Source organism: Leptonychotes weddellii, chromosome 12 (genome assembly GCF_054177405.1).
Source record: "Leptonychotes weddellii isolate Sample4059 chromosome 12, ASM5417740v2, whole genome shotgun sequence".
Taxonomy (NCBI): domain Eukaryota; kingdom Metazoa; phylum Chordata; class Mammalia; order Carnivora; family Phocidae; genus Leptonychotes; species Leptonychotes weddellii.
This window is the reverse complement of record NC_138380.1, coordinates 91,842,758-91,855,624: the sequence shown is the minus strand read 5'-3', so window position 1 is coordinate 91,855,624 and position 12,867 is coordinate 91,842,758. Positions and strand designations below refer to the sequence as shown.

At 50.2% G+C, this 12,867-nt stretch overlaps 1 protein-coding gene across 1 annotated transcript in view; it reads right to left on the bottom strand.

Annotated features, from left to right (window-relative positions):
- TNS3 (tensin 3) overlaps positions 1-12,867 on the bottom strand; it is a 416,462-nt gene that overhangs the window by 386,840 nt on the left and 16,755 nt on the right. The window contains exon 3 of the mRNA XM_081799720.1: positions 210-247. The gene's annotated coding sequence lies outside the window, so the exon portion shown is untranslated. The remainder of the gene's footprint in view (positions 1-209; positions 248-12,867) is intronic.

The window sequence follows — 12,867 nt, the reverse complement described above, 5'->3', positions numbered from 1 at the left end:
AACCAGATTCTTGAGCGTCACGTTCTACGGTTAAGAGCACAGAGCGCACGGCTCTTCGGCTTACTCCCGAGATGAAACGTGTACATCCCATCGAGGCATCTAGCAGCCTGTTTCTCGTGTGTTCCATGCCCACGGCCGCAGGCCAAGGCGGCAGAAGCCACAGCCCAGGCCACGGCGGGGGCACGGCCCCCAGGGAAGCAGCAACTCACCTGAGGTTCACATGGCTTGTGGCAGCAGCACCTGCAGGCTGGAAGAGAGAGAGAAAGAAGGGGTGTGCGTTGAGCGGGCTCAGCAGCAACACGTCGCATGCCTGCAAACCCCGTCCACCCTCGAAGATCAGCAGCGTGGGGGGTACAGGTATGCCTGGTGCACGAGGCCCCGGCCAGCACCCCGCGGTTGGCAGCGGCCGGGAAGGCGCCGAGCCACAACCGTGGGCTCTCTGGGATCCCTGGAGGAGGAGAGCCGCGTGGACTCTGCGCTGGACCAAGCTTCCACGTCGGTCTGGGAATCACAGCTTCTCCCCCAAGAAGGACGGGAAACCCGAAAGTGCCCCCCTTCCCCCCCAGCGTCAGGACTGGTGCCTTTCTTTCTTTTTTTTTTAATTTATTTATTTGAGAGAGAGAGAGCATGAAGGGGGGGAGGGTCAGAGGGAGAAGCAGACTCCCCACTGAGCAGGGAGCCCGATGTGGGACTCGACCCCAGGACCCCGGGATCATGACCTGAGCCGAAGGCAGACGCTTAAAGAACTGAGCCGCCCAGGCGCCCAGGACTGGTGCCTTTCGATTAGTGAGAAAGCCGCCCATTGCGCTCCGCACACCCCACGCTCCCGGTCGGCCTGGGGACGGACCGTCAGAGTAAATCCGCGTCTAAGTTCCCGCGGGGGAACCGCAGACATGCGCCCGCCCAGAGGCCCCAAGAGCGCAGACTTAGAGCCGGAACCCAGGGGGATTTCACAGGCCCGCCCTCGGGAGTCTGTGGCCCCACTGCTGCCAGGGGAACCCCAACAGCCCCCACGCAGCTCGGCCAGCACCAGATGCCAGGCAGAAACAGGACAGGGAAGGCAAGGGTGCAGCTGCGGTGTGGGGGAGGGGCCCGGGCTGGGCACGTGGGGCCGGGGACCTTCACAGCCCCCCACAGCCATGCAGCCCTGGGCAGGACCAGTGACCTCTCTGGGCCTCAGCTTCCTCTCCCACGTGACTGGGATGCCATCGAGGGATCCTCGTTTGAGACGACAAACACAGTATCAACATGCACAAGCGTGGGGGATCCTGGAAGAACCAGGCCTGGGAGGGGGCCGGGGGAGGGAGGAGCCGGGCCCTAAATCTGGCTCAGAGCTTCAAAGCCCAGACCATCCCCCCCACACACACACCCCCGTCCCTCTCCTTTCTAGAGCTGGGGATGGAAACACTGAACTCACAAAGGTCCCTGCAGGACTGCAAAAGGATAAAGCAGACAAAGTAACTTGGCCACTGGCTGGTGATTACAGGAACTCCAGCAGAGAACAGCCAGGAGCATTATCTTTGCAAAGATCTATTTTCTGAATGGTCTTTCTATGCCTCTGAGGTTTGTGAGATTATCCACAAAGACAAATATTTACTCTACATCTCCTAATGGGTGCACTGCACAAAGGCGATGAGTGACTTTCTAATCAACATAGACTTGCCTTTGGAATAAAAAGGGGCATCCGTGCCAGACTAGAAAGGCGGCCAGAAGCACAGCCGGGTCTGGAGGCCAGCGAGAGATCCCAAGGTAGAGTGGACATCGTCAGAGGCCCTTGGCCTTCAGGTAAGCAAGAATCAGCAGAAATGCAGGGAAGAATTCCCCTGGCCCCAGAGGATGCTCTGCGCACACACACACACCAAGCTGGGCAGTTGGTCCGCTCGCAGCCTGGGACTGGGGCACAAATCTCATGGCCGTCAGACTCCAAGATGGCCCGAGTGACCCATGCGCCCACGCCCGCATGCAGTCCCTTCCATGTGGCTCGGGGCTGGTCTGTGGGACCAGACAGTGTGGTGGAACGCAGGGCTTGCAGCCCCCACCCCGACCTCTCGAGCCAGCCCTGCTGAGGACAGCCAGGCGGAGAGGCTCACGTGGGGGAACTGAGGCCTCGCACCAACAGCCAGCACCAGCTTGCCGCCCTGTGAGGGGGCCCCCTTGGGAGGGGCGCTCCGGCCCCGGGCGTGCCTTCAGATGATGCAGCCTCTCAACAGGCCCGGAGCCGCACTGCCCAGCCACGTGACTCCCAAATTCCCGTCCCACTGAAGCAGTGAGAAATGACAGGTGCTACCACCCCGCAGAGCACTAACTTCTGGAGTAATTCGTCATGCAGCAGGAGGTACTCACTACGGTGGGCGAGCTCAGCCCGGAAAGGGCTCTGGTCAGTGGCCAGGTCCCAAGTGGTGTGACACACTCATGGTGGACGGGACGGCCGACTCAGACACAAGAGAGCCCACGGCCATCGGAGGGCAAAGCCGTTACATTCACAAGGGTTAACTAATCACAGCGACCTCGCGTAAACCACCCAGGCACGAAGGTGGAGATCCCGAGAGGTGGACCCACTATTTCCAGTACGTAGGCAGGCGACCCCCCAAGTTTTATGGATGGCCCCTCAGGCTTTCCTTAGAGAAGCAGCGGTCCAGCGGACAACCTCCGGCAGTGTGCCTGGCCGTGCAGGCCATGCTTTCCTGGGTGCAACTGCGTGTGGTCCTGTAAGCATCCCCTTGGGGAAACCACGAGGGTGACGGGCCCAGCGATGGCCCGTCTCCACCCGGCTCCCCACCCAGCCACACGTGGCCTTTCCAACATCTATAAACGCCCAAAGTGGACATAGTCCAGGCCAGGTTTCCAATCCTCTCGCCTACAGACAAAATGCAGCTCCTCAATACAGATCCAACATCCCCCATGCCATCGCCACCGGCCCCACCCCGTCCTCCCGTCCCCCCGACCCAGAGCGTCACTCACACCATCTCCACACACCCCCTTGGCTCTGCTCCCCTGTCTCTGTCTAGAACTTCCCACACAGCCTTCTGCATCAAGCTGACATGTTTCTTTCTCCAAGACTGAAGGCGGCAACCACCTTCTCCAACAGGAAGCCCTCCGTCACTCCTCCTAGTCTGGGTTAATGCGTTCCAGAAGCCCCTGGCCTGCCTTCCTCTGCCTAGCCTTCATCTCACTACCCCTCACTTCACAGCAATCTCTGTGCCCATCTCCCCCCACTACACCAAGCTCATCTAGGACGGTGTCCTTTGTTGAGAATCACCAGCCTCTTGTAACAGTGGTGGGAACGGAGATCGGCAGCTGATACCGACAGAGTGCCCATCGGGCACGAACTGCATGGTGATAACACCTTCCATCACACAGGCTGGCTGGATTTTCACCGTGCTCCACGAAACAGCCACTGATCTTCTGCATGTCTAGTGATGGGAGCCTGGGGTCCTTGCACGACCCCTCAGGTCTTATCTGCCCTGCGTCCGCTTTCAGAAGCCGGTGCACATGGCGGGGGCCCTCCCTCCCTGACCGCCACTCCATGTGGTGCAGTCTCCAGGGAGAAGGGAAGCTGCAGAAAGCACCAGAACTTCCCCAACGAAATGCATCGCTAAACTGCACACACCCAAAAGGACAAGGTGTGCATGTGCACTCTGACCACCAGTCCCTCCCCAGCACAGCAGCTCATGCTTTGTTGTTTGCTTCCAGCTTTCCTGAGCTATAATTGACAAAATTGTATATATTTAAGGTGTACAACATGATGATTTGATACATGTCTACATTGTGAAATATTTGCCACAATCACGTTAATGATCACATCCATCACATTACCCGTGCGTGTCTGTGAGAGGGAGAAAATACCTAAGATCTATTCTCTTAGCAAACTTTAAGTATCCAATAAAGTACTGTTAACCACAGTCATCATGCTGTACATTAGATCCCTAAACTTATTCATCTTGCAACTGAAAGTTCGTGCCCTCAGACCAACATCTTCCCATTTCCCCCACGCTCAACCCTGGAAACCACCATTCTACTCCATTTCTCTTCAGTTTGAGGTATTTGGGGGTTTTTTAAGATTTCACATACATGGGATACCATAAAGTGTTTGTCTTTTTCTGACTTATTTCACTTAGCGGAGTGTCCTCCGGGTTCATCCATGCTGTTCCAAATAGCGGGATTTCCCTTTTATGTGGCTGAATAATCTTCCGTCATTTATATACCACATTTTCTTTATCCATTCATCCATCAGTGGACACTCAGACTGCTTCCGTATCTTGGCTATTGTGAATAACGCTTTTACGAGAAAGAGAGGACAGATATCTCTAATGATTTGATTTCCTTCAAATAAATACCCGGAAGTAGAATTGCCAGATCATCTGAAATTCTAGGTTTAACTCTTTGAGGACCCTCCATACTGTTTTCCACGGTGGCTGCACCAGTCCATGTTCCCACCAACAGTGCACAGGCGTTCCCTTTCTCCACATCCTCACCAACACCTGTTATCTCTTGTCTTTTTCATGAAAGTCATTCTAACAAGTGTGAGATGGTAACTCATTATAATTTGCATTTCCCCTGTGACAAGTGATATTGAGCATCTTTTCATGTACCTGCTGGGCATCCAGATGTCTTCTGGGGAGAAATGTCATTCAGTTCCTCTGCCCATTTCTTAATCCCATTATTTAGTTGTCTGCTATTGAGTTGTAGGAGTTCTTCATTTATTTTGGATACTAATCCCTCATCAGACATATGATTTGCAAATATCTTCTCCCATTCTGTGGGTTGCCTTTCCATTTTGTTGATGGTTTCTTTGTCCATGCAGAAGCTTTTGAGTTAGCTATAGTCCCACTTGTTGATGTTTGCTTTTGGTGTCATATCCAGGAAATCGCTGCAAAGACCAACATCAGGGAGATTTTCCTCTGTTTTCTTCTAGTCATTTTATGGGTTCAGGTCTTACATTTAAGTCTTTGATCCAGTTCAAGTTAATTTTTCTGAGTGGTAGAGACATAAGTGTAGCTTCATTCTTCTGTGTGTCATTATCCATCTTCCCAGCACTGCTGTTAAAGAGGTTATCCTTCCCCTTGTGTCTTGGCACCCTTGTCAAAGAATAGTTGACCATAAGTGTGCAGGTTTATTTCTAGGTTCCCAATACTGTTCCACTGGTCTATGTGCCTATTTGTATGCAGTACCACACTGTTCTGATCATGACAGCTTTGCAATATAGTTTGAAATCAGGAAGCGTAATGCTTCCAGCTCTGTTCTTTCTCAAGTTTGATTTCGCTATTTGGGGTCTTTTGTGATCTCATCTGAATTTTAGGGTTGTTTCTATTTCTGTAAGAAATGCCATTGGAATTTTGATAGAGATTGTGTTGAATCTGCCAATTACCTTGTGTAGCATGGATGTTTTAACAATATTAATTCTTCCAATCCAACAACACGGGAATATCTTTCCATCTATTTGTGTGCTCCTCAATTTCTTTCATCAATGATAGTTTTCAGGGTACAAGTCTTTCACCTTATTGGTTAAGCGTATTCCTAAGTATTTTATTGTTTTTGATTGCACTGGAAGTTAGAGTCCGTTCTTAATCTCTCTTTCAGATAGTTCACTGTTAGTGTCTAGAAATGCAACTGATTTTTATATGTTGATCATGTATCCTGCCACTTTACCAAATTCATCTGTTAGTTCTAACAGTTTTTTGGTGGACTCTTTAGGGTTTTATATGGTATTTTTTTCTAATACTGGACTTTTATAAATTCTAGGCAACATTCGATTGTACAAACAGTCCTGAATTACTGTGTTAACAAAAATCATTTTTAAAAACTCCAGCGGTCCCTGTAAGGAGCAGAATCTGTGCAGGTTTTAAAACAGACTCTATGCTCTGTTCCCAGATGAAAATCAACATGTTAATCTCAGCATTTCTGGGCCCGTCACTACATAATTATCTAAGGCCATGACTCTGCCCCCTAAAAACCATTACTGATGGTTCTAAATATGGATGGTATCAAATGCATGCATTACACAAATATGTTCATTGCAGTTTCCCCGGCATCTCATTACTTTCACTTACATGAAAATGAAAAGAATCCTATTAATCCTAAATGCAAAAATGTCCCTTTCATTAAAAAACAACACAAATTGCCTCATTATTCTCATTACCTTTCGCTCCGTCACAGCCCTTGTCCAATTTCTTCCTGCTGAAAGCATCAGCACATCCCCCAAGCTAAAGTACAGAGGCCCCACATGCTGGTGCTCAGTTTCCTCATCTGTGTGACACAGGTGGTTAGAGGACAGTAGAACACGCCGTGCAAAACAGGGCCAGCTGGGAGCTCCTCAGATGCACTGAGCACGACCACTTCTACTACCGTTCCTGGTCCAGAGTCTCTGAAGATGCCACTGAAATGCGCCAACTCTGTTCTTCACACACCTCCTTCGTGTGGCTTCTCTGCATTACAATGTCCCTAGCTTCTGGGCGCTGAGCACTCAGTAAACAGCAAGGCTGGAATCTTCCACCCAAGGCCAAACTCACAGGCCACTGGGATGTTCCCTCTGCTTCCACAGACCTCTGTCCACATAACCCTCACGTGACCCTGTGTCCATGTCACCCCGAACTCTCCTCCAGCAACTGCCCAAATGCCCTCACAATACAGCATGAGTGCCTACTCTCCTGTGTTTTCCACTGTTTTGTGCCTCTGGGTCACATCTCACCACCGCTTCACACATCTGCCACCTCCACACCTAAGCACATGACCCAGGGAGACAACATGCGTAGCAGAAGACCCCTAGCGTCTCCTGAGAACCATTACGTACTCAGTACATAGTTTCAGGATGTATTGCTTCTCCATGTGGAATACAGCACTCACTGTCCACTGCTTAACCAGTATTCTCTTCTTGCGTTTTCACCTTTCCGTGAGACCAGCTGGGACATGAGCACTGAGTACTTCTCTGCGCGGTGGAGCATGGTGGAGCTTGGGAGAAGCACCTGTGTGGGTGGGAGCAGGCAGCTGACCTAGCTGCCTTCTCAGGAAACACCGTTTTTGTCTGAAAGAACTCCCAGGCAGACAATGCATGGCTATTCAGACTTGCACACTCATCAGTCTCACCAATGAACAAAGCGTGCCTGTCACGGTGAGGTAAACAACTGACAGCATTTGGCCGATGACAAAATTTGAGATTTCAAGTGAAATTTAGAATTTGGGGTGACATGTATCCATCCCCATGAGCTTGACAACTCCTAACACTGTCCTGATAGAATCAACACTGAAAGGAACAAATATGGGGGGTTTTCTTGGTATTTTATAATAAATGTGTTAACATCGAGAAAATCTGCTGAACTTGTTGAACCAGTATTTTCCAAATGACCACTGCCTGACATCACATGGCCACGCCTGGCTAGAACATACTCTCAAAGTGCTAGACAGGCTCATGGATCTTAACAGAACAGAGTAGGCAAAGCTCATCGACACAGTTCCAGACCCCACACCAAAACTAAGCTTTAAGAAACATCACTTGAGTTTTGGTTTGGTATCCAAAAAGAATACCCTCAATAATCTGAAAAGGTTATCAAAATGCTTCCTTTTTCAAACACATATCTACGTGAGGCTGGATCCTCCTTGAACCAAAACAACATGTCTGTGATGGTTCATTTTATGTGTCAACTTCACTGGGCCATAAGATGCCCAGATATCTGGTTGAACGTGATTCTGGATGTGTCTGGGTGTGTCTGGAAGGGTGTTTCTGGATGAGCTTAATATCTAAATCTGTAAGTGAGAGAAGCGGATTGCCCTCCCCGGCCCGGGTGGGCCCTCATCTAATCCAGTGAGGAACTAAACAGAATGAAGGGGCAGAGTAAGAAAGAATTCTCTCTGCATCACTGTCTTTGATCTGGGACAGTCAGTGTTCTCCTGCTTCTGAACTTGGACTCGGACTGGAGCTACACACCAGCTCTCCAACTTGCCAACCACAGATCTTGGGCCCTCGCAGCCTCCTTAACCAGAGCCAACCCCTTCTGACAAATCCCATTGGCTCTGTTTCTCTGGAGAACCCCACCTAATACAAGTTGAAACAGGTTGAATGCAGAAGCAGATAGGAGGGTCCAGCCTCCCTATTATGCCTAACAAAAGCACAAAATACACACACATATACACACATGACATCATCACTCTTCTCATTATACAGAATGAGAAGCAGAACAAAGTGATACCAAAGATTCCTTTCTGCATGATAAAAAAAGAGTTTACCAAAGCAATCAGAAAAATTGTATATCCATAAATAAAATATTGGGTAGCTGTTGAAACACTATGATTTCTAAAAATCTAATATGTGACAACACTTATAATAGGCAAGATGAAGAGATGTAAAGCTATGTACAGTACAAAACAAACTAAACTCTGTAAAAACAGACATGAGCAATGGCCTCATCCACACCTGAGAACTCTGGGCAGGATGGAGGTGTCATCCCAACTCGGATAAGCAAAGGATGGACCATGCAATATGTCTCACTGGGAAAACCAGCTAACTCACAAAAAAAAAAAAAAAAAAAAAAAACAGAAATAGTGCAAATTCCAGGTGAATCAATCATGAAACTGGATCAGAACTGGAAAAGCAGAAGGAATATTGGAATAAAACATGCAGAACATCCTTATGGCCACAGAGAAGGGAAGGTGCTTTAAATAACAATCGAACACAGGGATTAAACGAAGTGATGGGTAGGTCTGAACAAGCCGGACCTTAAAACTTCCCCGAGATAAACACTCCACAGACAAAATCAGACAAACAACTCCCTGGAAGGCTTGCCATGCAGAAGGTCGAATGGTAAGAAATTCACATGCCTGTGGGTCCAAGTCCATCAAAAGTTGGCAAATGTTCTGCCTGATGTAATGGATAAAATGATTACTATTTGTAAGATAATGAATTCTTTTAATTCAAGAAGGAACGAACGATAATAAATAATCTAATTTTTTTAAGATTTATTTATTTATTTGAGAGAAAGAGAAAGCGTGTGCACAGCAGGGGGACAGAGGAGAGAATCCCAAGCAGACTGCACTGAGAGCGGATCCCGACACGGGGCTCGATCTCACGACCCCAAGATCACGACCTGAGCCGAAACCAAAAGTCGGACGCTCAAACGACAGCACCACCCAGGTGCCCCAATAATCTAATTTTTTAAATGAGCAAAGGATCGGAAAGGCTAGCTCACTAAAATGAACACCACAGACATCTTCTCTGTGTCTTTTATAGAGGCTACCTCAAGTAATAGCAGATGAATGGAAAATACAGTCAAGGGAGATACCACTTTTCATCCGCCCACTCGCAAAAATGGAAAGCCGCCAAGCATCAATCGAGAGAGCGAGTGGAGCTCAAGGCCACAGGGTGCAGGGTGGGAGCCGGTTCCTGCTCCCCACTCAGTGGAGCCCACGTCCGCGAGGGTCCAGGGTCCGTGGTGCGTGTGCTTCTCACAGGTCTTCCAGGCCTTGACGACACAACACACACGCAGTCCGTTGGAGGCCGTCTCCACCGCCGCACATCGGTCCCCTTGTCTCACAGGGGTTTCCAAAGCCCAGGGTGAGAATCCCAGCTCCCAGTACACCAGCCCCGGCCCCGAGCATCTGGCTCTGAAGCACCAGACATTTTTACATGTTGTCTTGGAACTGCTATTCTTCCGAATGTCTGCAGGAGCCTCAGAAATCCAGGCCACTGTCTTACAGGCCCGTCAGAAGCTTTTGTACGACACTCTGCACATATTTACCAAGGGAGAGATGAGCCCTTGCTTCTCCGCTACTCGCCCATGTACACTCAAGTTCACCAGCCTCTCTGGGTTCCCAGTAACCGGCTACACAGACAGGAGGGGACCGGAGGCCCCAGGACAGGGCAGCCTGCCCTAACATTCACTGCTCGGCCACGTTGCTCTCTCAGTTGACTTGTTGGTCCTCACTGCCCCCATGTCCTAGGGTTATAACATGGCATCTGGGCACAAAGCAAGCACTTACCACGTGTATCTACCGATCTGCCATCTACCCAAGTCTTTATCAGTAATCACTTAGTATACTATGAACTGTGATGGCCTCACAGATAGGACGCCCCCCTCAGACCATGAGCTCCTCACACACAGGGCACAGCTTTCTCATCTTCTCATTCTAACAGGTGCTTAACACACATTTTGTTTACTGAAGGGGAAAAGTCATCATCCAATCTTCCTTACAAAACTCCCTCATTCCACGTCCCTCTCCTTGTTGCTCCCTTTCTCAATCCTCATCTCCTCAGATTCCTCCCAAGAGGGTCCCTCTTTGCGGCATTCCTTCATTCTCTGTCACTTTTCCATTCCAGTCTGTTCTCTCCTATTCCACGATAAGATCCAGGCGAAGCCTTTCCAACGGGATCACTTCTGCTTGGTCTGACCCTGCACCCTCCCAGACCATCTCCCTCTGGGGCAAAATCCCCCAGAACTCACATCTCTCAACACCTGCTCAAAACCAGAACACCAACATCACCTGTACCATGGCCTTCCACTGCCTTACCTAAAATATGACCAGGTTGGGTTCATAAAAGCAACATCAGTGAAAACTGAACCATTTTAAACCACCCGAGGGAACCTGGTGGCGCAGTGAGAACAGGCTACCACAGTGCCCAGTTAGGGCATTAGGTGGCGAGGGCACAGAGCTGGGGTGCCATCAGCAGGGTTCTGGGTGGCATGGTGTGAGCCACAAGCACACACTGAGCCCCATCACCGCCCTCACTGCCATCTCTGCCTTTCCCTGTAAGGTTCCAGAATAAGGATGAAGAAAGGCTCTATGTCAAGCATCACAGCTTTGTAAAAATGAAGCTTTTTCTTCTAATCTCGCCACATATGAAATAGGAGGTAAAACAGGGGGTTAAATGTGGAAGTAAGGGACTTGAAGGTCAAGAATGAGCCAGAACAGGAACAGCAAGAACAGGAGCCTGAGTCACAGAATACACCCCTACCCTTCTGTACCATCACCATCACCACCAGCAGCACCATCATCACATCACCGTCAGCACACCACAACCAGCATCATCACCAACGTCACCAGCAGCAGCAGCAGCACCTTCTTCCTCATCACCATCATCATCTTCATCACCGTCGTCATCTTCATCACCACCACTATCACCACGGTCATCGTTACGATCAGCATTATCACCAACACCATCATCAATTCATCACCGTCATCATCGTCACCATCATCGTCATATCACCATCATCACCACAACCAGCATCATCACCAACGTCACCAGCAGCAGCAGCAGCACCTTCTTCCTCATCACCATCACCATCTTCATCACCGTCGTCATCTTCATCACCACCACCATCACCACGATCATCGTTACGATCAGCATTATCACCAACACCATCACCAATTCATCACCGTCATCATCACCAGCATCATCACCGTGATCATCATTACCACCAACACCATCACCAATACCACAACCGTCATCAACGTCACCATCATCGTATCACCATCACCACCACAATCAGCATCATCACCAACGTCACCAGCAGCAGCAGCAGCACCACCTTCTTCCTCATCACCATCATCATCTTCATCACCGTCGTCATCTTCATCACCACCACCATCACCAATTCATCACCGTCATCATCGTCACCATCATCGTCATATCACCATCACCACCACAACCAGCATCATCACCAACGTCACCAGCAGCAGCAGCAGCACCTTCTTCCTCATCACCATCATCATCACCATCACCATCGTCATCACCGTCGTCATCTTCATCACCACCACCATCACCACGATCATCGTTACAATCAGCATTATCACCAACACCATCACCAATTCATCACCGTCATCATCACCAGCATCATCACCGTGATCATCATTACCACCAACACCATCACCAATACCACAACCGTCATCAACGTCACCATCATCGTATCACCATCACCACCACAATCAGCATCATCACCAACGTCACCAGCAGCAGCAGCAGCATCTTCTTCCTCATCACCATCATCATCACCATCACCATCGTCATCACCGTCGTCATCTTCATCACCACCACCATCACCACGGTCATCGTTACGATCAGCATTACCACCAACACCATCATCAATACCACAACCGTCATCAACGTCACCATCATCGTCATATCACCATCACCACCACAATCAGCATCATCACCAGCATCTTCACCACCACCACCATCACTAACACTACTGGACACTTTCTTGAGCCAGTCAACGTTCTGTGTTCCACGTGTACTTAATCTGTTATTCACAGTAACTCTAAAGGAAAATTCAAGCACAGGGAGGGTCCTTCCACAGGCCCTGTTCGCCTGACAGTGTCACCGGGGTGCCCATCATACAGTCGCGTTTGGAGCCATCAGAGTGATCCCTTAAGACAAGAGCACTGAGTCAGGCAATGCAAGACCTCTCCAGCCCGTGCAGCAGCTCGTGGGGGCCAGGTGACGGGGAGCCCCCCAGGCCCCGTCACACAGGCTGCCTCCAGGGAGAAGGGAGGGGGCCCACACATCCAGAAAAGGACACAGAGACACTGGGGGGTCAGGTAGGGGAGGGCCCCGCTGGCAGGCCCCCTGCGGCCGCGGTGGGAAGGAGTGACAGAGGTGGTGGCATGCTCATGGCCCTGGGAGCACCATCAGCAAGAACGACACAGGACCCTTAGGTGGAGCAGCCACACCAGCCCGCCCACTCTCAGGCCCTTTTCCTGCAAGAGAGACCTTAGAGGCCCGGGTCCCCCCTCACCCCGCTGAAGTCTGACCCTCCTCCCCTGCGGCCCCACCCCAAAGCAGCCCGCAGGGACTGAGTACGGGGTCCTCAGGGAGAAAGGGGAGCCAAGAGGCAGTCCCAACACCACAGAAGCCCACTGGCGACACCACAGGGCCACCCT